Source organism: Polypterus senegalus, chromosome 4 (genome assembly GCF_016835505.1).
Source record: "Polypterus senegalus isolate Bchr_013 chromosome 4, ASM1683550v1, whole genome shotgun sequence".
In the NCBI taxonomy this organism is placed as follows: domain Eukaryota; kingdom Metazoa; phylum Chordata; class Cladistia; order Polypteriformes; family Polypteridae; genus Polypterus; species Polypterus senegalus.
In genome coordinates this window covers 9,928,650-9,955,114 of record NC_053157.1, presented here as the reverse complement: position 1 = coordinate 9,955,114, position 26,465 = coordinate 9,928,650, and the positions used below count along the sequence as shown (strand labels likewise).

At 46.2% G+C, this 26,465-nt stretch overlaps 1 protein-coding gene across 1 annotated transcript in view; it reads left to right on the top strand.

Moving 5' to 3' along the window:
- The first annotated feature begins 242 nt into the window (after positions 1-242).
- nr3c2 (nuclear receptor subfamily 3, group C, member 2) overlaps positions 243-26,465 on the top strand; it is a 253,772-nt gene continuing 227,549 nt past the window's right edge. The window contains 1 exon segment of the mRNA XM_039750230.1: positions 243-412. The gene's annotated coding sequence lies outside the window, so the exon portion shown is untranslated.

Sequence of the window (26,465 nt, the reverse complement as noted above, 5' to 3'; positions counted from 1 at the left end):
GCTATTACAGTTATTACTGCTATTATACTGAACTGCTATGCGCTTATTATTTATAAAATTTGTTTCTATTGTTACGCAGCCTTACACTTTTAAAGTTGGCTATTCGCTTCGTCAAGAATGTGACGGGACGGCCCACTGCCACTTTTCGTGATGCCAACAAGCCGAGCTTTTTTTTCACGGCTTCACGGTGTGCAGAGTTGCAGCTGCAGGAAGACATAACAAGACAAGAGCGGGTAAGAAAAGTTACGCAAGGTGCTTACAGACCCGTTCGCCATTCGACTTCTTCGCGGCGGTTGAAAAAAAGTACACGTCCGCTGCAGCGCTGAGTGCAGCTCGTGAGGGGCCCGCAAGCTGCCGAGGCGGAGTTCTTTCCGTATGTGTGTGTAACACGCCAGGTTCCCGCGAGCCTCAGGTGAGTCTTCGTTGCCTAGCTGCCTGCTCGGTGCCGAATTTTCTAGGGCACTTTCTGCACGCACAGTATACGAGGGCGGCCAGACACACACACACACAAGACACACGCGGAGACACAGTGAGTGACGTCGCCCGCTTGCCCAGTGCGCTGCCAGCTTGCGTGTGGCTGTGCGCGCGCTCGTGCGCCCCCGTGTCTGTGTCCTCGGCTGGCGCGCGTGCACCTGGTGCGTGTGCGCGCGCGCGCGCGCGTGTGAGTCTGTGTGTCTATTAGCGGCCGGCCGGAAAAGGCTGAAAATCACAAATCCCAAGTGAAGCGAACAGGCGCGTGCGCTCTTTTCCTTTCTCATCCTTCATTTTTTTTCTTTTACGAAGGGAGACATATCGGTCGGCTGCAGCTTCTACTGTGTGTTACGTTTTTATATTTTATTGTTTTTTATTTTTTTTCTATAATTATAATTTTACTTGCCGCAGATCCCCCAGGATGTTCAGCCTTGCCGGGCAGCGCTCAACTTGAGAGCTGTCACGAGAGAAAGTAGAGTGGATGCGCCGCCTGCGAACACGCCGGACACACAGTCATAGTCTCGGGAGACTCTGCGCCATAAAACTGACCTGGCACCTTTTTTTTTTTTTAATTTATTTTTAATTAGCGGCAACACCACCTACTGACTGAGTTGGATGTCGTAATAAGGTAAGGATGAGATAACAACTGCTGTGTGTGGCGCCGAGCGGCGCTCCAACCCGCCTCGGTGATGAACCAAAAGAATAGTTGGGCTGATAATAACAATAAATAATAAATAGTAATGGCAATGATGTACATGATCATGTGAGACGCGATAAGGAAGCGTTGGCCGATACGAAGGGCGAACCAGTACCTCCAAAGCCGAGGCCTGATATTTGGTGTTGATGAACCGCTTATGTAACCGATAGTGCAGTAGAACAAGTTGTGTTGCTGCCTGGCACGAAGTGCATTGGCAGAAGTGCCCGCTGCAGACTCGCCGATAGACCGCGCGCCCATTGGCAATGCACGTTTGCACACCGGGGATCAAGAAAACGGCGCACTTGGAAGTTGTTTGTTTCGAGTTGCTTGGCTTGAACGGAGGGACGAACCTTATGTAACCTGCGATCCGCCAGAAATTGCGCTGCTAACTTTGTGATAAAGTCGTGAAAGGCGTCGTAGACAACACGGCTCGACTGGTTCGCTTATTTGGTTGCCATCAGTGCGGAGTCTGCAGGTGCTTCACGCCAGTTATTGCGGGTGGGTTTCCGAAACGGGTTATTAATAATCTACTGACAGCATGCAGGACCCGCTGCGATTGTTCGGACGAATAGGTGCGAAGTTTCGGCTCACGTGCCGGTGTAGATGAATTGACGTTGGTAAATTAGTCCCTGGTGTGCGTTCACCCTGCGATGGACTGGCGCGTCCTGCCCTGGAGGTTTATTCCTACCTCACACCTGATGCTTGCTAGAGTTGGCCCCAGCTTCCTCTCGACCCTGCTCAGAGTAAGCGGGTGTTAAAATGGAAGGTTGGGTGGCCTTTGTGCGGAGTCTGCAGCTGCCACGCATGACCTTTGTGAGTTTTCGAAACGGGCATTAATTAATGTCGCATAGTGGTTACGGCTTTACGTCCTGATGTTGTTGGTTCAAATGCCGCTGACACGGTGTGACCCTGAGCTATTGTCACTTCACCTGCCTGTATTCCAATTGCAAAAAAACAAAGGAAATGACACCAATTGTATATCTCAAATATTGCAAGTCGGTTAAAGGCGTCAGGAAATTCATAATTGTAACTTTCTAGTGTGTGTTTCGTAAAGTAATAGCGTCCCGGCCGGGCATGCGGTGGGTCATGAGAAAGTCACTTAATTTGAAAAAATACAAAAGAAATGTCACCAACTGTATATATTAAATGTTGTAATTCGCTTTGGATAAAAATAAATGTCACCAATAGTATTACCTGAAATGTTGTAAGTCGGTTTGGATAAAGGCGTCAGGCAATTCATATAATTGTAACTTTGTGTCTCTGTGTGTGTCGTAGCGTCCCGGCCGGGCATGCGGTGAGTCATGAGAAAGTCACTTAATCTGAAAAAATAAAAGAAATGTCACCAATTGTATATGTTAAATGTTGCAATTCGCTTTGGATAACGGCGTCAGACAAATAATAATTAATAATAATAACTTTCCAGTGTGTGTCATTTGTTAAGTATTTGCGTCCCATCCTGGGATGGCTACTGACAGCCATGACTAAGTTACTTCACCTGCTTGTGCTCCAATTGGCAAAACAAAAGAAATGTTACGAATTGCATCTTAAATATTGTAGGATGACTTCGATAAAACCGTCAGCCAAGTAATGATAATAAATAATAACTGTCAAGAGTGTGTGAAGTATTGTATTGTGTGAAGTATTGGCGTCCCGGCCAGGGATGGCTACTGACAGCCAAGATTAAGTTACTTCACCTGCTTGTGCTCCAATTGGCAAAACAAAAGAAATGTTACGAATTGCATCTTAAATATTGTAGGGTGACTTCGATAAAACCGTCAGCCAAGTAATGATAATAAATAATAACTTTCAAGAGTGTGTGAAGTATTGTATTGTATAAGTATTGTATTGTGTGAGGTATTGGCGTCCCGGCCAGGGATGGCTACCGCCGAAATAAGCCCGGGATCCGCGTGCGACCGCCACCGTGGATAAGTGGCCATAAACATTGGGATTGACCTTGAAGGTTGAGTCTTGGCACCTGCGTGCTTCCTGTTAACCCCTTATTGAAAAAGACAGTTCGGCAAATGCACAAATGGCTGTGAATTTAATAGCGTGAAAGCTGCTCGTGAATGCTAGGCGATGCGACGGACTGGCGTTCAGTCCAGGGTTGCTTTCTGCTGTAATGCTCGCCGCTCATAACAAAAGTGTGTTCAGAAACTGAGTTTACCTTTGTGAATATCCATTCTGTGAAATTTTATATCAGTCCATACAAAGGCATTGGACTTCAAACTTTGAGGTTGTGGGTTTAAACGCCGCTACTGACACTGTGTGACCCTGAGCAAGTCACTTCACCCGCATGTGCTACAACTGGAAAAATTAAAGAAATGTTATTAGCTGCCTTGGATGAAAGCGTCAGCCACATAATAACAATAATAATATGAAGAAGAAGAATAACAAACAATAACTTTCGAGACTGTGTACTGTGTAAAGTTTTGGCGAACTGGCCAGGGATGTTTACTGCTGAAATAAACTCGGGCTTCGCGCGATCACCATGGTGGAAATGCGACCATAAACCCTGGGACTGATCTTGAAGGTTAAGTTGTGGAACCTGCTTGCTTCCTGTTAACCCATAACTGGGAAGAAAAATTCCAGGAAATGCACAAATGGCCGTGAATATATGAACGTGAGAGCTGCTTGTGAGTGTTAATGCGACGCGATGTGCTGGCGTCCCGTCCAGGGTTGTTTTCTGCTTTAACGCCCATGTGTTCGGAAACTGAATGTTTGTGTTGCTACCCATTTTTGTGCAATTTGTAATGTAAGTCCACACAAAGCAGGAAGGGTGGGTGGTGCAGTGATTAAGACTTGGACTTAAGGTGACCCAGAGTTAGTCACTTCACCTGCCCGGGCACCAATTGGAAAAAACAAAAGAAGCGTCATCTGTTGCGTTTTACATATTGGAAGCTGCTTTGAATAGAAGTGTCAGCCAAGTAATAATAATAATAATAATAATAAAAGGAATATTTTTAGAGATTGTGCAAGCTGTTAAGCATTGGCGGTCCCGGCCAAAGATGGTTCCTACTGGGATAGGCTCGCGCGAAGTCCACAATGACTATAAATCTTCGGCTTGGCCCCCTGCTTGCTTCCTGTTAACCCGTTTTCTGAGAAAAGAAAAATCGGAAAATGAACAGATGGCTGCCAGTTTATTAAAATGAGAGCTGCTTGTGAATATTAATGCAACGCGATGGACTGGCGTCCCGTCCGGGGTTGTTTACTCCGCTGATGCGGGCTGCTAGTATAACGAATGTAACGAACGTGCATTTACGTTCTGCGCAAGTCCAGAGGGATTGTGGTTTTAAGACTTTTAACTCTAAACACTGAGGCTCAGGGTTCAAATGCCTCTACTGAGACGGTGTGACCCTGAGCAGGTCGCTCCACCTGCCTGTGCGCCAATTGTTATCTCAAATGTTGTAAGTCGTTTTGCATTTCGGCGTCCGGCAATTAAAAATTGTAACTTTCGAGTGTGTGTCCTGTGAAGTGTTTGCGTCCCGGCCAGGCATGGCTACTGATTCAGTGAGTCACTTCACCTGCCTGTGCTCCACTCGGAAAAAAGCTAAACAAACATAAACCAGTTGTGTCTTAAATGTTGTAAGTTGCCTTGGATAAACGCGTCAGCCAAGTAACAGTAATACAAAATAATAATAATAATTTAACGAGAGTGTGTACTCAGTTGAAGTATTGACGTCCCGGCCAGGGATTGTTGCTGAGGTAAACTTGGGCACCTCGCGACCTGCAGAGCGAAAAATGGCGATAAATATTAGGATTGATCTTGATAGGTGCAGTTTGGCACCTGCTTGTTTCTGTTAACCCTTTACTGGAAAAAGAAACTTCGGGAAATACACAAATGGTTGTGAATTTATCATCCTGACAGCTGATTGTGAAACTTAATGCGACGAGATGGACTGGCGTCCCGTCCAGAGTGGTTTTCCGCTTTAACTCGCGCTGCTCCTAACAAAAAAAAAAAAAACGGAATGTATTTTCGTGAATATCTATTCTTTGTAATTTTATATGTGTGTGTTCAAAGCGCCGCGACTGGCACTGCGACCCTGAACAAGTCACTTCACCTGCACCCGCCTGTGCGCCAATTGTTAAAATAACCGAAATGTCACTAATTGTATCTGAACTGTTCGGAGTCCCCCTGGATAACGGCGACACGCAGAATAGTAAATGTTGTTGTGTGAATCATCCAGCATTCAGACCCCCAGTGGGATTATTCAACCGAATATTCGCCAAGTTTGCGCGTCCGCCCCCGAGATTTGGCTGACGTGCCGGTCAAGTGGGTGTGTTCACCTTGTCCAGGACCAACCCACCGTCCAGAGCATGCGCCGATACTTCCTGGTGTGGGCTCCGGCTTCCCTACGACCCTGCTGAGTTCTAAGCGGGTTTGAAAACGGTTTGATTTGCTTTAGAGCAGCAGGTTGGGCTGCCATCGCACGGCACCGGGGTGCCTCCAGTCTGCAGGTGAGTTGAGGAGTTTGTGAAGTCGCTCAAAATGTCCTGCCATTCACACCTCGGTGGGATCATTTGGCCGAATTTGATGTCTGCGTGTGGTCTTCGAGTTTGATTAGCGAAACTTGTCCTATTGTGTGTGTGTTTGTGTGTGTCAACCTGTCCAGGGCATGCGTGTTCCTGCCATGCGCCCGATGCCCGCTGAGTGATGCTCCATCTGTCTCGCGACCTCGCTCAGCATAAACGGGTTTGAACAACTGATGCATGGATGGAAAAATACGGCTTGCTCGATATGCTTTTGGTTTGATTTGGAATTTAGAGTTTTGGCACCTGTTTGCAAACATGAACATTTGAAATGGCTGTGAATATATCGAGCATTATTAGGGTGGCTTGTGAAGGTAACGCGATGGACCGACGGGCCCGTCCAGTTAGCGCCCGCTGCCCGTGACACAGAAGGCTCCGAAACCGAATGGATGTTTAAATTATCTATTTCATTTTCTAGATGTCCAGATGAGGCAAATTAATACATAAATAGACATAAAAATACGAACGTTACGACTGCTTTGCGCAGGCTGCATAACTTGGTGAACTGGCGTCCCGTCCAGAGTTGTTTTCAGCTTTATTGACGCTTCCCGTAACAAAGAAGCCTCCGATACCGAATGGATATTTAATTTTAGAGGTGTCCAGATGAGGAAAATTTAATACATAAATGAATTTAAAAATGCAGATGTCACAACTGATTTAAGCAGGCCGCGTAACGTGGTGAACTGGCGGCCCGTCCAGAGTTTTCTGCTTTATTGGCTCCGAAGCTCAATTTATTTCTGTGACAATTTATAGACACATTTTTAGACCTCCAGGGTTGATGATAAATGTGAATTTATGTTGGGAAGGATAACCAGCTGCTGTTCTCTTTTAAAGCACAATATATGCCTGTAATTCATTATTATGCTCTTATTATGTGTTGTTCGGTTTACGAATTGATTTCCCGTGGAGAATTACGGCGCGCCCACGGCATTAGTTGACTTCACTGCCGCTCCTTTGTAGAAGCAACTCGCGCACCGTAAGGCTTTGGACTTCATGCTCCGAGCAGGACCAGCGCCACCATTTAAGGCGAATTAGGCGATTGGTAAGGGCGCGGATCATAAGGTGGGGGCTTTGGGGGAACTCGGCCGTAAGGGTTAACTACCGCACAGAATTTTAAGCTTGGCCTAAGGCGCAGAATAACACCTGGCACCAGGCACTGGCACCCTGAGGTGGCAGGTTCAAATCCCACACCCTGAGGTGGCAGGTTCAAATCCCATTACTGACACCCGTCATTTCACCTGCCCTGTGCTCTAAATGGAAAAACCCAAAGAAATGGAACCGATTGTGTCATAAATGTTGGAGAAAAGCGTTGGACAGTTAGTAACTGAAACTTCTGAATGTGTGACCCCGAGCCCGTTACTTCACCAGATCCGTGCTCACATTTTGGGAATACGAAAGAAATGTCACCTGTTGCATCTTAAGTGTCGTACGTCACTTTGGAGAACAGCACCAGACAGTTAATAATTGTAATTCCACGACCGTGTGTCCTGTGAAGTATCTGTGTGACCCTGAGTAGATCACGTCACCTGCCCTGTGCTCCAACTGGAGAAACTAAAGAAATGTCACCAGATATACCTGAAATATTTTAGTTACTTTGGATAAAACGTCAGCCGAGTAATAATAATAATAACTTTGTGTAAACTGTGATGGAGTGGCGTCCCCCTCACCAGGGGTGGATACTGCTGGGGTGAACTCCGGTTCTGCACGACCGCCACAGTGGATAGGCGGCCATAAGCATTGGGACTGGCCTTGAAGGTTGAGTTTAGACACCTGCTAGTGTCCTACTGACCTGACACTTTGTGAAATTCATACATGCTGTGAATATTTTAATGGTAGAACTGGTTATGAGTGTCATGCGACGTGGTGGTCTGGCATCCCGTTCAGGGTTGTTTAGGCAGTTTGGCCTCCCGGTTAAGGCTTCGCACTTCAGGCCCTGAGGGTGTGGGATTAAATCCCACCGCTGACACCACCGTGTGATCCTGAGCAAGTCACCTCACCTGCCCCGTGGCTCCAATTGGAAAAACAAAAGCAATGGGAACAATGGAATCATTAAATGTTGTACGTCACTTTGGGGACAAGTGCCAGATAGTGAGTAGTTGACATTTTCGACTGTGTGACTCCGAGCGAGTCACTTCACCTGCCCCGTGCTCGAAATGGAAAAACAAAAGCAATGGAAACAATTGTGTCATAAATGTTGGAGAATAGCGCCAGGCAGTTAGTAACTGAAACTTTTGAATGTGTGACCCCGAGCAGGTCACTTCACCTGCCCTGTACTCCAACTGGGAAAACAAAAGAAATGTCACCCGTTGCATCTTAAAAGTTGTACGTCACTTTGGAGAGCAGCATCAGACAGTTAATAATCGTAATTTCACGACTGTGTGCCCTGTGAAGTATCTGTGTGACCCCAAGCAAGTCACTTGACCCGCCTGTGCTCCAACTGGAAAACCTAAAACCCAATTTGTATCTCATGTTTTGTAAGTCACTTTGGATAAAAGCGTCAATTAATAATTGAAACTTTCAAATGTGTGACCCTGAGCAAGTCACCTCACCTGCTCCATGCTCCAGTTAGAAAAAAACAGAAGCGGTGCCTCCAAGTTGTATCTCAGATGTTGTAAGTCACTTTGGATAAAAGCGTCAGACCAATAATAATGGAAACTTTTAACTGTATGTCATGGGAAATATTGGCGTCCCAGCCAGGGAATGGCCAGTGACACTGTGTGACCCCAAGCAAGTCAAGTCACCTGCCTGTTCTCCGATTGGAAAACTAAAGCAATGTCTCCAATTTCTATCTCATGTTTTGTAAGTCACTTTGGATAAAAGCGTCAAGACAATTAATAATTTAAAGTTTTAACTGTGTGACCCTGCGCTCCAACTGGAAAACCTATAGAAATGTCACCAATTTGTATCTCATGTTTTGTATGTCACTTTGGATAGAAGCATCAGACGATTAATAATTGAAACTTTCAACTGTGTGACCCTGAGCAAGTCACTTCACCTGTCACATGCACCAATTAGAAAAAGAAAAGCAGTGCCTCCAATTTGTATCTCAAATTTTGTAAGTCACTTTGGATAGACGCATCAGACAATGAACAATTGAAACTTTTGACTAAGTGACTTGGGAAGTATTGGCATCCCAGCCAGGGATGGCCAGTGACGCTGTGACTATGAGTAGGTCACTTCACCTGCTTGTACTCCAATTGGAAAAAACAAAAGAATGTCACTAATTTGTATCTCACGTTTTGTAAGTCACTTTGGATAAAAGCGGCAGACAATGAACAATTGAAGCTTTCAATTGAGTGACTTGGGAAGTATTGGCGTCCCAGCCAGGGGTGGCCAGTGACACTGTGACTATGAGTAGGTCACTTCACCTGCCTGTACTCCAATTGGAAAAACAAAAGAATGTCACTAATTTGTATCTCACGTTTTGTAAGTCACTTTGGATAAAAGCGTCAGACGATTAATAATTGAAACTTTTGACTGTATGTTACTTAGCAAGTCACTTCACCTGTCACATGTGCCAATTGGAAAAACAAAAACAATGTCACCAATTTGTATCTCAAAATTTTGTAAGTCACTTTGGATAAAAGCATCAGACGATTAATAATTGAAACTTTCGACTAAGTGACTTGGGAAGTATTGGCGTCCAAGCCAGCGATGGCCAGTGACATTGTGTGACCCTGAGTAGGTCAGGTCACCTGCCTGTACTCCAATTGGAGAAACTAAAGGAAGGTCACCAGTTGTATTTTACTTTGGATGAAGTTGGTTCTTTGTGCTTTGAGAAACTTCCTAATGTGTAGAATAAAGCCGAAATCCTTCTGTTTTGGTAGGCTGCCTATAAGGACGCTCGCAGATAAAGAAAGCCTAAACTTTGCCTGTTACTGTATACACAGCCAGAGTCCTTTTAAAGTCAGGAGCCACTGGTGTGGCACAGATCTGTTAATGCTTTGAAGAATTTCCTAATGCGTAGAATGTTTGGTGGGCTACCTAGCAGGACCCAAGTAAGAATAATAAATTCTAATAACTTTTGATAGCGTGTACTCTGTGAAGGAGGGGCATCCCAGCCAGGGATGGTTATTATTGCTGGGGAAATGGTGGGCTCTGCATGATCTCCACAGGTGTAAAGTGGCCATAAAGATTAGCACTGATCTTGATGGTCGAATCTGGCCACCTGCTTGCTTCCAGTTAGCCCATTACTGAAAAAAAAAGAAATGTCAGGAAAAGCTCACATGGCAGTGAATGTATTAACGTGAGAGCCGCTCGTGAATGTTGTTCAACGTGGAGGACGGGCGTTCCGTCGGGGGATTTTTTTTTTTCTGCATTTGTGCCCATTGCTCAGGACAAAGTGTGTTCACAAACTGAATTTATTTGTGAGATTAGCCATTCTAAGCACTCTTGTCGATGTCCTTTAAGACAAGTTGGCAGCGTGGCATAGTGGTTAAGGCTTTGGGGGTTCAAATCCCACCGCATCCAGTGGTTGTTTTCTGCTGTAAGCCCTCTGCTTGTGAGTTCAGAAACTGACGTGTGAATATAAGTGCTATGCATTCTACTTTTGTTTTAGAAGATAAAATATATGAATTGATGGTACGGTGGCACAGTGGCAGAGCTTCTGCCGCGCAACATGTCGACTGCGGTTCACGAACGTCTCGGCTTCTCCCGGCATGGAGTTTTCATGTTGTGCCCTTGTCCCTGTGTGGCACTGCAGTTTCCTTCTGCACTCCGAAGACAGTTATGTGGTTGGTAAGATGCCCCCCCCACTCCGAAGACAGTTATGTGGTTGGTAAGATGCCCCCAAATTTTGCACCTGGGTGTTGACCCTAAGATGGCGCCCTGCCCGGTGATTGTTCCTGCCTTGGCTCCCGGTGCTGGTTGGCATCGGCTGCACTGCGGCTCTGCTCAGGACAAATGCGGGTTTAGGAAATGGGAGGACGAATTTATGCAGAAGGAGACGCCAACTGTGGCTCACTTTAAACTGCTCGTTGCTTTTCTGGGAGAGAATTAAGGGGGAAGCCCACGTCTCTGCGGCTTCTTTTGCAGGGTGAAGTCGCAGTGGGCCGTCAGACCACCGGAATTGTGCCATAAGGAAAAGCCACAGGGGCACCATGCGAGATCCGAAAGGAAGGAGGGCAACCAAGCTGGCAGTAGAGCCGCCATTCCAACTAAGACGACAGGAACGTTCGCATTTAAGGCAACACGTACATTTTTGTTTTTCCAGTTTATATAAAAAAAGAAAAGAAGTGCCACGCTATGTGCCAGCCAGAATGATGCCAGTGTGTTAGATGATTTAGTAGCTTGTAGTTTCGTTTTTTTGTAGGGCTGGCATCCCGCCCAGTGTTGGCTTTTGCTACTCAAGGCACCCTGAGGGTCTGGCCGGTGAAAAGGCAGGTTCAGAAAAGGAAACCACACACAGTGTTGGATTGAATACACATTGGGGGCTTTAACGGGCCGCTTGTTTAAGGCGTTGTCCAGCCGTCCATCTTCCAAACCTGCTTTAATATTCTGAGCGAGATCACCGGGGAGCTGCAGCCCAATCTGGCGAGCATAGGACACAAGGCAGGAGCAACCCCTGGATGGCGGCTTGTGCTGTTTTTTTTATTTTCATCCATCCACTCACTCATTCATTCATTCATTCATTCATCCATCCATTTTCAAAGCTACTTATCCAGAGTATACAATCCTGAACATACTGGCTCTTTAATGGTATGTACTTTATGGGTCTTTACTGGTTTGTGTGGTTCCATGTTAAACCTTTGCTTGATGAAGCACCATCTCACTCTGGGGTGGGTTCTTTGCGTATGAAGTTGGTTCTTTGTGCTTTGAGAAACTTCCTAATGTGTAGAATAAAGCTGCAATCTTTTGTTGTTTGGCGGGCTACCTAGCAGGACCCTCACAGATTAAGAAAACCAGGACGTGGCCTGTTACCGTATGCAGATAGAGTCATTTTAAAAGTCGGGAGCCACTGGTGTGCCACATATCTGTTACCATCTGTTCATTCTCATCTACTGGAAGGAACCTGTTAATGGATCGAAGTAAATAAAAGTTCTTTCTGGAACCTTCAGGTGGATGGGGCTTGTGAGAACCAAAAATGTGTCCCCTATGGCATCGCTCTGAAGAACAACTGTGACGCTTTTATTTTTAAGAGTGAAGGGTCGCAGGGAAACTGCAGCCTAATCTGGGGAGCACAGGGCACAAGGCAGGAACAATTACTGGAGAGAATCTCGTGCTCTTTTTCCATCAATCCTTCTATCCATTCATTCATCCATTATAAAAGCTACTTATCCAGAGTATACACTCCTGAACATACTGGCTTTTTAATGGTGTGTACCGTATGGGTCTTTACTGGTTTGTGTGGTATTATGTGAATCTTTGCTTGATGAAGCACCATCTCATTCTGGGGTGGGTTCTTTGTAAATGAAGTTGGTTCTTTGTGCTTTGAGAAACTTCCTAATGTGTAGAATAAAGCTGAAATCTTTTGTTGTTTGGTGGGCTACCTAGCAGGACCCTCACAGATTAAGAAAACCAGGACGTGGCCTGTATGCAGAGAGAGCCCTTTAAAAGTCAAGAGCCACTGGTGTGCTTTCTGGAACCTTCAGGTGGATGGGTCTTGTGAGAACCAAAAATGTCTCCCCTATGGCATCGCTCTGAAGAACAACTGTGACGCTATTATATTTAAGAGTGAAGGGTCGCAGGGAAACTGCACCTTAACCTAGCGAGCACAGGGCACAAGGCAGGAATAACCCCTGGACAGCATCTCGTGCTATTTTTCCATCCATCTTTGTATCCACTCATTCATCCATTATAAAAGCTACTTATTCAGGGTATACACTCCTAATCATACTGGCTCTTTAATGGTACTGTATGGATCTTTACTGGTTTGTGTGGTTCCGTGTTGAACCTTTGCTTGACGAGGCACCATTTCTTTCTGGGGTGGGTTCTTTGCATATGAAGTTGGTTCTTTGTGCTTTGAGAAACTTCCTAATGTGTAGAATAAAGCTGAAATCTTTTGTTGTTTGGTGGGCTACCTAGCAGGACCCTCACAGATTAAGAAAACCAGGACGTGGCCTGTATGCAGAGAGAGCCCTTTAAAAGTCGAGAGCCACTGGTGTGCCACAGATCTGTTACCATCTGGTCATTCTTATTTACTGTAAGGAGCCTGTTAATGGATCTAAGTAAATAAAAGTTCTTTCTGGAACCTTCAGGTGGATGGGTCTTGTGAGAACCAAAAATGTGTCCCCTATGGCATCGCTCTGAAGAACAACTGTGACGCTATTATTTTTAAGAGTGAAGGGTCGCAGGGAAACTGCACCTTAACCTAGCGAGCACAGGGCACAAGGCAGGAATAACCCCTGGACAGCATCTCGTGCTATTTTTCCATCCATCTTTCGATTCCACTCATTCATCCATTATAAAAGCTACTTATCCAGAGTATACACTCCTAATCATACTGGCTCTTTAATGGTACTGTATGGATCTTTACTGGTTTGTGTGGTTCCTTGTTGAACCTTTGCTTGACGAGGCACCATCTCATTCTGGGGTGGGTTCTTTGCATATGAAGTTGGTTCTTTGTGCTTTGAGAAACTTCCTAATGTGTAGAATAAAGCCGAAATCTTTCTGGTTTGGTAGGCTGCCTATAAGGACCCTCGCAGATAAAGAAAGCCTAAACTTTGCCTGTTACTGTATACACAGCCAGAGTCCTTTTAAAGTCAGGAGCCACTGGTGCGGCACAGATCTGTTAATGCTTTGAAGAATTTCCTAATGTGTAGAATGTTTGGTGGGCTACCTAGCAGGACCCTCGCAGATTAAGAAAACCAGGACGTGGCCTGTTACCGTATGCAGAGAGAGTCATTTTAAAAGTCGGGAGCCACTGGTGTGCCACATATCTGTTGCCATCTGTTAATGCTTATTTACTGTAAGGAGCCTGTTAACAGATCTAAATAAATAAAAGTTCTTTCTGGAACCTTCAGGTGGATGGGTCTTGTGAGAACCAAAAATGGTTCCCCCTATGGCATCGCTCTGAAGAACAACTCTGGCACTTTTATTTTTAAGAGTGAAGGGTCGCAGGGAAACTGCAGCCTAATCTGGCGAGCACAGGACTCAAGGCAGGAACAATTACTGGAGAGAATCTCGTGCTCTTTTTCCATCCATTCTTCTACCCATTTGTTCCGTGTTGAACCTTGTCTTGACGAAGCACCATTTAGTTCTGGGGTGAGTTCTTTCCATATGAAGTTGTTTCTTTGTGCTTTGAGGAACTTCCTAATCTCTAGAATAAAGCCAACATCTTTCTTGCTTGGTAGGCTACCTAGAAGGACCCTCACAGATTTAGAAAACCCGAACTTTGCCTGTTACCGGTTCACCGACAAAAGCGCGATAGACATATGAGCGCCGACAAAACCGCAACGGACAAAAGAGCGCCGACAAACTCGCTAACTGGTTTTCGACAAATGTGCGCCAACAAAATCGCCATGACAAAATCGCGAGAGAGGCCAAGAGAGTGGGACGCGTACGTGCGCATTATGTACACATTATGTGCTAGGTTATAACTGTATTCAGAGATGCTAATTGCACTGAGTTTCGTTCCTCCGGAAGATGTCGGGTCTGCTTTCGATGAACTGAGCGAGAGTAGACCCGACAATCTCCAGAATGTTTATGACTACTGGGAGGACAATTACGTTGGTCGATTGAGACGCAATCGACAAGCCAACCCGTTGTTTCCTATCACCGTGTGGAACATGCGAGAACGTGTTGCTGATGGCATGCCGCGAACAAATAACTCAGTCCAGGGTTGGCATAACACGTCGTATACAAAGCGGAATTACCAGCAGTCAGGCAGCCAGCAAGTCTAAATACGCTCAACTATCAAGACGTCTTGCTGCAATTCTTCCTACATATGCAGGGCGTGATCTTAAGGACTATCTGCGTGCCGTGTCTCATAATATTGACTTCTAAAATAAACATTCTTATATGTGCTTTAAACTAGTAATTCATATTTAACGAAACTTTCGCTATTTTGTCGCCGTTCATATGTCTATCGCACTTTGTCTATTTGCACTTTGAGCTACATTTTTTTTTGTATGAAAATGTGTTATATAAATAAATGTTGTTGTTGTTATTGCACAAATGTCAGGTCACTCTGTTACCATATGCAGCCAGAGTCCTTTTAAAGTCAGGACCCACTGGTGTGGCACAGATCTGTTACCATGCTTATTTACTGTAAGGAGCCTGTTAACGGATCTAAATAATTGAAGGCTCTTTCTGGAACCTTCATGTGGATGGGTCTTGTGAGAACCAAAAATGGTTCCCGTATGGCATCGCTCTGAAGAACAACTCTGGCACTTTTATTTTTAGGAGTGTAAGGTCGCAGGGAAACTGCAGCCTAATCTGGCGAGCACAGGGCACAAGGCAGGAACAATTCCTAGGCTCGTGTCTCACACTGTTTTTCCATCCATCCATTCATTTTTAAAGTCATTTATCCTGAGTAGGGTGTTTGAGAAGCGGCAGCCTAATCTAGCGAGCACAGGGCACAAGGCAGGAACAAACCCTGGGCCCGTGTCTTGCTCTCTTTTTCCATCCATTTTCAACGCCGCTTACCCTGAGTTGGGTCGCGGTGAAGCTGGAGCCAAACCTCGCAAGCATAAGACGCAAGGCAGACACAAACCCTGGCTAGCTTCCCGCGCTTTCTCTTTCCTGTCTTTCCTGTCCTACCGAATGGATCTTATTCTGCGCGTCGGCACTGACCGTCTCGCGTTCTTCAACTCTGCACAGGAACCACCCTGTTATGCCTGCACTTTTATTGGTCCGCTGTGGTCATGTGGTCACGATCTCGTCCAATAAATTTGAGGCGACCGGCATTCATTCCGGGATTGGTTGTTGTGCATGTTGAGGCGTCTAGTTGGAAATCGATTGGTTGGATTCGACGGTTTGTTTTTTTTAAGGTTATTTAGCGCTCCGTCCTTTTTTCTTTCTTATACCTTCTTTTTCTTCTTTATTATAAATGTGTGCAGATAACGGCTGGCCAGCCTGCTCTGAAAAAGCAGGTGTGGAAATGCACAGTGTTTGCAGCGGGGCCGAGATGGTGTGAAAATACAAAAATGATTATGGTGTTAAAGTTTAGGGGGCTTTAGAGGCTCAAGCCCCTGATCTATTGTGCCAAGACCCTTCATCTTTTAATCCCTCTGTTATTTATTTATCCTTCCTAACTCTTTGAAATGCTAACACGCTCAAAACCTTTGCCCCTCAGGGGGGTTCCCCCACTTATTAGAATATCTTCGAAAAGTTAATTTATTTCAGTAATTCAATTCAAAAACTCCTATGTTCTATCGATCCATTACACACAGAGTGATATATTTCAAGCGTTTATTTCTTTTCATGTCACTGATTGTGGCCTACAGGTAATAAAAACTCAAAACTCAGTATCTCAGAAAATGAGAAGAATATTGTGAAGAAGTTCACTATTGTAGACTCCTGGTGTCCCACTCCACTCAGCTATGGGGCGGAGTGGTGGCTGTGAGGCTAAGGATCTGCGCTGGTATCCCGAAGGTTGCCGATTGGAATCCCCATCACTGCCAAAAGAGATCCTACTCTGCTGGGCCCTTGAGCAAGACCCTTAACCTGTAATTGCTCCAGGGGTGCTGTCCAATGGCTGACCCTGCACTCTTGACACCAAGGGGTATGCGAAAACTAACAAATTCCGAAATAAAGAACAAAAAAAAAAATAAAAAAGGGGTCCTGAGCCTTGAAATGGTCTCTCCGTCTGCTTCAGTAGGCCACACCATCAGACTGTTGTCCAGAAAGACGGTCATTGACAGGAGGGGAAGCCACCAAAGGTCACTGCTAAAGACGCTGGCTGTTCCCATAGTGCTGTATCCAAGCAGATGAATGGAAGGTTGAGTGGAAGGAAAAAGGTGGACAAGCAACAGGGATAAGTGCAGCCTTGAGAGGATTGGGAAGAATTTGGGGGGAGATTCACGAGAAGTGGACTGCAGTGGCTTAAGTCAGTGCTTCAAGAGCCACCACACACACACAGACAGACAGACAGACAGACGTATCCGGTGACGTGGGCTACAACTGTCACAGCATTCCTGGTGTCGAGCCACTCCTGAACCAGATACAACGTCGGAAGCGTCATACCTGAACTAAGGAGGAAATGGACTTGACCGCCGCTCGGTGGTCCTCAAAGTCCTCTTTTCAGATGAAAGTCAATTTTCCATTTCATTTGGACGTCGTGGTCCCCGAGTCTGGAGGAAGAGTGGCGAGGCACAGAATCCAAGTTGCTTGAGGGTCCAGTGTGAAGTTTCCACAGTCGGTGATGATTTGGGGAGCCATGTCACCTGCTGGTGTTGGTCCACTGTGTTTTATCAAGTCCAAAGTCAGCACAGCCAGCCCTCTAGCAGGACGTTTTAGAGCCCTTCATGCTTCCTTCTGCTGACGTGGAGCTTTATGGAGAGCTATATGGAGGACTTGGCACCTGCCCACACTGCCAACAGTACCAATACCTGGTTTTAATGACTGTGGTGTCACTGTGCTTGATTGGCCAGCAAACTCGCCTGAGCTAAACCCCATAGAGAATCTGTGAGGAAGAGGAAGATGAGGGACACCAGACTCAACAATGCAGACGAGCTGAAGGCCGCGATCAAACACCATAACACCTCAGCAGTGCCACAGGCTGATGGCCTTAATGCCATGCCACATTGATGCAGTCATTCATGCAGAAGGCGCCCCGACCGAGTATTGAGGTCCTACATGGACAGACTTTCAGTAGGCCAACATTTCTGTACTAAAAATCTTTTTTTTTTTTTATTGGTCTTATGTAATACAGTATTCTAATCTTCTGAGATACTGAATTGTGAGTTTTCATTACCTGTAGGCCATAATCGGCAAAATGAAAAGAAATAAACACTTGAAATATATCACTCTGTGTGTAATGAATCGATAGAACATAGGAGTTTTTGAATTGAATTACTGAAACAATAATGGGTTTCCTCCGGGTGCTCCCCGGTGCATTGGAGATCCCAAGTTGTCTCTTGTGTGTGCTTGGTGTGTGTGTGTGAACCCTGCGGGGGGCTGGCACTCGGCCTGGAGTTTATTCCTGCCTGGCCCTCTGACTGGAGTTTGTTCCTGCCTTGTGCCCTGTGTTGGCTGGGATTGGCTCCAGCAGACCCCCTGCGACCCTGTAGTTAGGATATAGCGGGTTTGACAATGACTGACTGCCTGCACCTGTGTATGTTGTGGCACGCGGCTGGGGGTGGTACCCAGCCGGGATGCCCAGGAGGACCAGAGGAGGGCTTGCGCCTCCTTCAGACCACGACGGGGCGACCGCCCTGGTGGCTTTGGGGACCTACAGCTATAGCCTTGTAGGGGCCTGTGGTCACTGCCAGGGGGTGCCCCGATGCCTACGGAACCCTGGACCTGCCACACCTGGAAGTGCTGGGGGGAAGAGGATCAGGGACACCCCGGAGTGCTTCCGGATGCAGAGCCGGCACTTGCGCCACACTGGGGAGGCACCTGGAGCACATCCGGGTGGATATAAAAGGGGCCGCCTCCCACCATTCGATGGCTGGAGTCGGGTGGAAGAGGACAAAGCTCGGAGGAGAGGAGTGGAGGCGGACCAGAAGAGAGAAGAGACGTTGTGTAAGGGCCTGGACGTTGGGGTGATTGGTGCTGCGTCACTGGGTTGTGTGTGTCACTGTTGTCAATTTTAGTGTGAATAAACAGATCATGTCTACCTGTCTGTGTCCGGGCTGTTCCCCACAATGTGTATTGTTAAGGTGCTCAGACCCCAAGGGGAAGAAGAAGCGTCTTCATTGATACCAAAGGTGGGCTAAAGACCCTGATACAATCAAAACGCCTCTAAAACAACCTCGGAGAGCAGGACCTTTGGGGGTCACGCCTCCCTGTTGGACTGAAATATTCATTTAACAATCGTTCACATCTAGACATTAATAGTCTGTCCACACCGATGTATATATCGTTAGTCTTGCAGTAATCGGACATGCGGCCCACTTTCTTTTCTTGTTCTATAATTTGAAGCTTGTACACAAAATACTCAGGTGGTCTTAAAGGTCGGGTTTCCCCAATAGACCCTAGCTGCGGACCTCCAGAGCGCCACTCCATTGTGGAGGCTGTAACACCTGGTTACACGGGGTTGGCTGTCCGCCGGAGCCACTCAATCGCCGGCATTCACATCCTGTGGAGTTTGCGTGTTCTCCCGATGTGCCTGTGGATTTCCTTTGGGTGCTCCGCTCACTCTTTAAAAATAAATAACGGTTCTGCAAAGGTGCGTTACTGGGTTGGCTTGTGTGGTTCCTCAGAGAACGAATGCTTCCTTGCTTTACAATGAACCGCTCCATGCTGGTGATGGTTCTTCGTCCATGAAGTTTATTTATTTATTTTTTATTTTCGGCTTTGAAATGGACAAAACAGAATCGTTTTAATGTCTAATGGCCACCTAGCAGGATGCAGAAAGATGGAGAAAAATCTGAACTTCGCCTGTCTTATTGAGTAACAAATCTGTCATCCTATTCAAGGAGCCTGATAGGAATCGAAGTAAATTAGGATTCCTTCTGGAACCTTCCTGTGGATGATTCTTTTGGAAAGTAGTGTGGTTTCTGCCCACAGTTCAAAGATATGCAGGTTAGGCGGAATGACGATGCCAATTTGGCCCTGGTTTGTGCGTGGGTATGTCTCAAGTACTCCGAGCATGGGATAGCCACTATATGAATATATATTATTATTATTATTATTTACAGTCATATGAAAAAGTTTGGGAACCCCTCTTAATTCTTTGGATTTTTGTTTCTCATTGGCTGAGCTTTCAAAGTAGCAACTTCCTTTTAATATCTGACATGCCTTATGGAAACAGTAGGATTTCAGCAGTGACATTAAGTTTATTGGATTAACAGAAAATATGCAATATGCATCATAAAAAATTAGAGAGGTGCATAAATGTGGGCACCCAACAGAGATATGACATCAATACTTAGTTGAGCCTCCTTTTGCTCCTTTGAGCCTCTCGACGCTGTCCTCCTATAGCCTGTGATGAGTGCCTGGATTCTGGATGGAGGTATTTCTGACCATTCTTCATGCCAAATCTCTCCAGTTCAGTTCAATTTGATGGACAGCCTGCTTCAAATCATCCCATAGATTTTCGATGATATTCAAGTCAGGGGACTGTGACGGCCATTCCAGAACATTGTACTTCTCCCTCTGCATGAATGCCTTTGTAGATTTTTGGGTCATTGTCTTGTTGGAATATCCAACCCCTGCGTAACTTCAACTTTGTGACTGATGCTTGAACATTATCCTGAAGAATTTGTTGATATTGGGTTGAATTCATCCGACCCTCGACTTTAACAAGGGCCCCAGTCCCTGAACTGGCCACACAGCCCCACAGCATGATGGGACCTCCACCACATTTGACAGGAGGTAGCAGGTGTTTTTCTTGAATGCGTGTTCTTCTTCCGCCATGCAAAGCGCTTTTGTTCTGACCAAATAACTCCATTTGTGTCTCATCAGTCCAAAGCACTTTGTTCCAAAATTAATCTGTCTTGTCTAAATGAGCATTTGATACAACAAGCGACTCTGTTTGTGATGCGAGTGCAGAAAGGGCTTCTTTCTCATCACCCAGCCATACAGATGTTCAGATGTGCGAATTGCGCTGAATTGTAGAACGATGTACAGATACACCATCTGCAGCGAGATGTTCTTACAGGTCGTTGGAGGTGATCTGTGGGTTGTCTGTAACCATTCTCACAATCCTGCTCATATGCCACTCCTGTATTTTTCTTGGCCTGCCAGACCTGCTGGTTTAACAGCAACTGTGCCTGTGGCCTTCCATTTCCTGATTCCATTCCTTACAGTTGAAACTGACAGTTTAGACCTCTGAGATGGCTTTTTGTAGCCTTCCCCTAAACCAGGAGACTCAACAATCTTTGTTTTCAGATCTTTGGAGAGTTGCTTTGAGGATCCCATGCTGTCTGTCACTCTTCAGAGGAGAGTCAAAGGGAAGGAAGCACAACTTGTAATTGACCACCTTAAATACCTTTGACCACTCATGATTGGACACTCCTGTCTATGAAGTTCAAGGCTTAACGAGCTCATCCAACCAAGTAATCAGCATTGAGCAGTGACAGGCATTCAAATCAGCACAATGACAAGGGGACCCACATTTGTGCACAGCCAGGTTGTCACATTTGATTTAATTTCATACAACTAAATACTGCGTCACTAAAAATCTTTGATCGGAAAACACCGCAGTACTCCTAGGAAATGACAGACATAACACTGTGATCTGTTTTGTTGAAAGGAGAGTCAATTATTATGCAGGCTGAGAGGGCGTCCCAAACTTGTTCATATGACTGTACTGTGTGTTCACCCTGCCATGCGCTCTGTGTGTGCTTCCCCACGATCACGCTCAGGATAAAGCAGGCTTTGAGGATGGATGGATGGGTGGAGTGTGACAGACATTAATCGGCCCGTACCAACCACCTCCAGCAGGCTCACTTTGCGCTGTGCCCACGTTATGTGAGGCCAGCAGGAATACGCAAGCGGGCGAGTGCAGCACCATCACGCAATAAAGGGGGAATCACTTTTGACAAAGTTGAAGTCATCTGTGCAGCGAGTGGCAACGAGTAGGAAATCTGCAGTGTGGGCCTGGCACAGCATGGCATCGCACGCGATTGTCAGAGATGAGTGAGTTTGAGCTCGTAACTTACATAAAATAACACACGCGGGCGCTGTGGTTAATTAAGGATTTTGATTTTAAACCCACCCCAGTGGGTTTTAAGTGTGTGGGGTTGCAGGGAAGCTGCAGCCTAATCTAGCAGGCATAGGGCACAAGGCAGGAACAATCCCTGGGCAGCGTCTTGCGCTATTTTTCCATCCATCCACCCACCCACTCATTTATCTATCCACCCATGTTCAAAGCTACTTATCCAGAGTATATATTCCTAAACATACTGGTTATTTAATGGTACTGTTTGGATCTTTACTGGTTTGTGTGGTTCCGTGTTGAAACTTTGCTTGACGGGGCACCATTTTGTTTTGGGGTGGGTTCTGACTGAATGAATGGAAAAATAGCGTGAGACGCTGCCCAGGGATTGTTCCTGCCTTGTGCCCTATGCCTGCTAGATTAGGCTGCAGCTTCCCAGCAACCCCACACACTTAAAACTGGAGGACTGGTTCTTCGGAGTGATGCCCTAGGAGAACCATTTTTGGCTTCAACAAGACCGATCCACGTGAAAGCTGCAGAAAAACCTTTACAGTATTTATTTAGGACAGTGACGGGCACCTTATAGTGAATAACCAAAGTGAAATACCAGTGGCTCGTGATTTTGAAAGGACCCATTCTGTGCACAATAACGCGAGCTAAGTTCTGCTTTTTCGTATCGTGCTAAGGTGGTCTACAATGCACTGAGGATTCCCGTTTTGTCCACATATTAACAACCTTTTATTTAAACCCCAAAGAACCGTTTTCACGTGCAAATAACCCTTCTCAGACTTATATGGTTATTTGTGAAGCGATGGAGCTTTACGTAACCACACAGCCCGGTAAAGTGCCATCATTAAAGAACCGTTCTTTTTAAGAGTGTAGGTTCAAATCCCACTAGTGAGTGGCGCTCAATGACCATGAGCGAGTCACGTCACCTGTCTGCACTTCAATTGGCTCCAGAGAAACAAAAACAAATGAAATGTAGCCAATCGTATCTCAGATGTTGTAGTAGATCGTCTTGGATAAGGCCGTCGGCCCTTATAATAATAGTAATTCTCAAATTCCGTTACTCCACTTCAGGATCGCCGGGGCCATTGGGGTGCAATGCATGGAAAAAAAACTGGATGGGACGCCAAGGCCAGCGCATCCCACACTAAGTAGCCAATTTAAAGTCGTCACTTTTGGGTCGCCGGGGGACTGTGATTGTCCCTGTCCTTGTCCCTGGAGCATTAAGCGCAAGACAGGAATTAACCCAAGACGGGGCACCAGTCCTTTGCAAGGCACACACGTCAAATAAGAGTCGGCACTTCCAGGGTGGGAGGTTTAGAGAGTTAAGCCCCTGATTGTTTTCGTCCTATTAATATTTGCCCCCACCACCCCGCTCGATGTGATAGCGTAGATCAACGACTTCGAAAGTCACACGTCGGTGTTATATAAGGATTTTAACACGGTCGAAATTCCCAAGGGGGTTTAAGATCCCGATACAATACAATCCAACCTTAAAAACTGGAAACGGGAGCACTGGACACAAGACAAAACCCATTTCCAGTCCATCGCAGGACACACGGGCCAATATCGAGACGCCACTTCAGACTAAGAGCAAATCAGGAAGGAGGAAAAAGACCCTCAAGGCACACTAGTCGTTTACAGTCACTATCTAACCCAACCCGTTTACCTTTGGGGATGTGGCAGCGAGTGTGACGTAGTGGTTAAGGCTTTGGATTTTATGGGTTCAGATCCCGGTACTGGCACTGTGTGACCATTAGCATGTTACTTCACTTTCTTGTGCTCCAATTGGGGATAAAAAAAAGAGAAATGTAACCAGTTGTAAGTCACGCTGACTAAACGCGACAGACAAGTAAGTAAACGGAAATGTATGTGACAAGAACGCACGAGTTAAAAAAAACACAAACCAGTACAAACTGCACGTAAGAATCGAACGTGCATCTCGAACCCTTAAAGAATCGCTGACTCAACAGACCTCTCATAAAGCTTAATACTTGTATAAATATTACAAAAAAAAGTGAAGTAACCCAGATAGAAGCGCACTTGTGACGCAGCCGTGTAAAACACGTGATATTTCCTTGATCACCGTTCTGGCGAGTAGGTCGACCAGATCTGTGAGTGACAGTTCGGTCTAGCCAATAGCTTGCCGCCTTGAATAATCTCTCTGATGACGATTCATCTGCGCGGATGCAATGAGAGCCTCCGGAGGGCACCACGTGACAGGCAGTCGCGCGTCACGTCGGAGTCGGCGTGAGACTGTGAGAGTGCGGTTAAAGAAAGCCACGCTCCTTCGAACAGTTGCTGAGAAAAAGTGCAACTTGCAAGGCTTTTGAGCAGCGAGAAAAGAGCAACGTGGGGGCGCGCGCGCGTCATTAGTGAGCGGATATTTAAAAAAAAAACATTTGAAAAATGAATGCACGCTTATTCGCGGTGGGATTGACGCATTCCACTTAGAACGTTATTTGGTCTTTCACAGAGGCTCATTAAATAGTTGTATTATGGTGAACAATCCGTCTCAGCTAGAATACAGGTATCTATAGAATAAGACAACAGAAAGAAAACTTCTTTCTTGGCGGTTGCAGTCGTAGTGAGGCATTATACAAGTAATGCCGTTGGCATAAATGGACCCGGTAACATTTTTTGACACCTTAATACAGAATCATTCATTAGCTGAAGGCCGTGGTGTTTGTAGGATGTTCAGGGTCCGGTCTTATCCCTCTCTGTACCCCCTCTTGTCGTGCACCATTACACGTGGATTCAAATCTGTTTCGTACCACACAAGCGTGTCTGCAAAATTGGAGAGGGGTCCCCTCTGAGGTTTTGCACAAGTTGATTTATCATTTACCACTGATCAACTTTAAGAAGATTGGGGTCTTGCAACTGTTAATATTGTATATCTAGGACTGAAAGATAAGGGTCTGGATACCCGAGGTCAGGGGCTTTAAAGCATCTGAAGACCCCCCTCTCTTGACTGCACTGACTGAAAGTCCCGCAGTGTTAAGAGTATCATGGAGAGGATGTGCAGCGTTGTTCATAATGTTACTCAGTTTTTTTGTTTGAATTCTGTGCTCCACTACGACCTCCAGGGGGTCCAGCATATGTCTCATCACTGAGCCTGCCCTTTTAAATAGTTAGTTAATTTGGTGGGCCTCCCTTGAAGTGATGTTACCAGACCAGCACGCCACACTTGCCATCACAGAGTTACAGAAGATGGTGAAGGATGTCACTTCACACATTAAAGGAACACAAGGAAAATGAGTTTGCTCTGCCTTTTCTTCTATAGTTCCTCTGTGTTTCAAGACCACTCCAGTCTGTCATTGGTGTGGACCCCCTCGACATCCACTCCTTGTGTAGTGACCGGACATATGTAGAAGCCCTTTGGTGCGGTTACAACAGTACACCCCATAAGTGCAGGATCATCTGAGAATTTCTGCAGTGACCTGCTGTTGACCATGGCCTGCTCTGATATTTCTAGTCGGATGTATTCAGAATGAAGAGCCGAGCCGACCGGCCCATTCCTTGTGGTTTTCCAGTGTTGCTCACATAGTCCTCAAGTCTGACAAACTGCAGTCTTCCTGACAGTCCATCATCCAGGACACCAAAGGCTCATCCACCTGTACATCTCTGAGTTGACCCCTTAACAGGGATGGCTGGATGGTATTGAATGCACTGGAGAAATCAAAAACCAGAATTCTCACAGTGCGGCCAGCTTTTGGAACAGACAGGTGATTGCATCCTTCACTTGAACTTTTGTCAGACAAACTGCAGTGGGCCCGGGTGGTCTACCACAAGAGGACTCGTATAGTCCAGTTTCAGACTCTCTTATGTCTTAAGGTATAGAATTTCATACTGGCAGAGCATATTGCCGCACGTGGAAGGCACCATCACCGGATGGGACGCCCTTCTATCAACCCTGAGCCTGGAACAGGGGAGAGTCCTGAGGCTTTGGAAAACATCTTGTATCACTCCTGTCCCAAAGGTATCACGTCCTAGTGAGCTGAATGACTTCCGGCCTGTTGCTCTGACGTCACATCTGATGAAGACCATGGAGCGGCTGCTGCTTCACCACCTGAGGCCACAGGTCCGCCACGCCCTAGACCCTCTGCTGTTCGCATACCAGGAGAAGGTGGGAGCGGAGGATGCCATCATCTATATGCTTCATCGATCCCTCTCCCACCTGGACAGAGGCAGTGGTGCTGTAAGAATTATGTTTTTGGACTTCTCTAGCGCCTTCAACACCATCCAACCTCTGCTCCTTAGGGATAAGCTGACTGAGATGGGAGTAGACTCACACCTTGTGGCATGGATTGTGGACTATCTTACAGACAGACATCAGTATGTGCGTCTTGGGAACTGCAGGTCTGACATTGTGTGCAGCAATACAGGGCGCCGCAGGGGACTGTACTTTCTCCGGTCCTGTTCAGTCTATATACATCAGACTTCCAATATGACTCGGAGTCCTGCCACGTGCAAAAGTTCGCTGATGACACTGCTATGGTGGGCTGCATCAGGAGTGGGCAGGAGGAGGAGTACAGAAAGTTAATCAAAGACTTTGTTAAATGGTGCGACTCAAACCACTTACACCTTAACACCAGCAAGACCAAGAAGCTGGTGGTGGATTTTAGGAGGCCCAGGCCCCTCATGGACCCTGTGATCATCAGAGGTGACTGTGCAGAGGGTGCAGACCTATAAATATCTGAGAGTGCAGCTGGATGACAAATTGGACTGGACTGCCAATACTGATGCTCTATGTAAGAAAGGTCAGAGCAGACTATACTTTCTGAGAAGGTTGGCATCCTTCAAAACCTGCAGTAAGATGCTGCAGATGTTCTACCAGACGGTTGTGGCGAGTGCCCTCTTCTATGCGGTGGTGTGCTGGGGTGGCAGCATAAAGATGAAAGACGCCTCACGCCTGGACAAACTTGTTAAGAAGGCAGGCTCTATTGTAGGAGTAAAGTTGGACAGTTTAACATCTGTGGCAGAGCGACGGGCACTAAGCAAACTCCTGTCAATCATGAAGAATTCACTGCATCCACTGAACAGTGTCATCTCCAGGCAGAG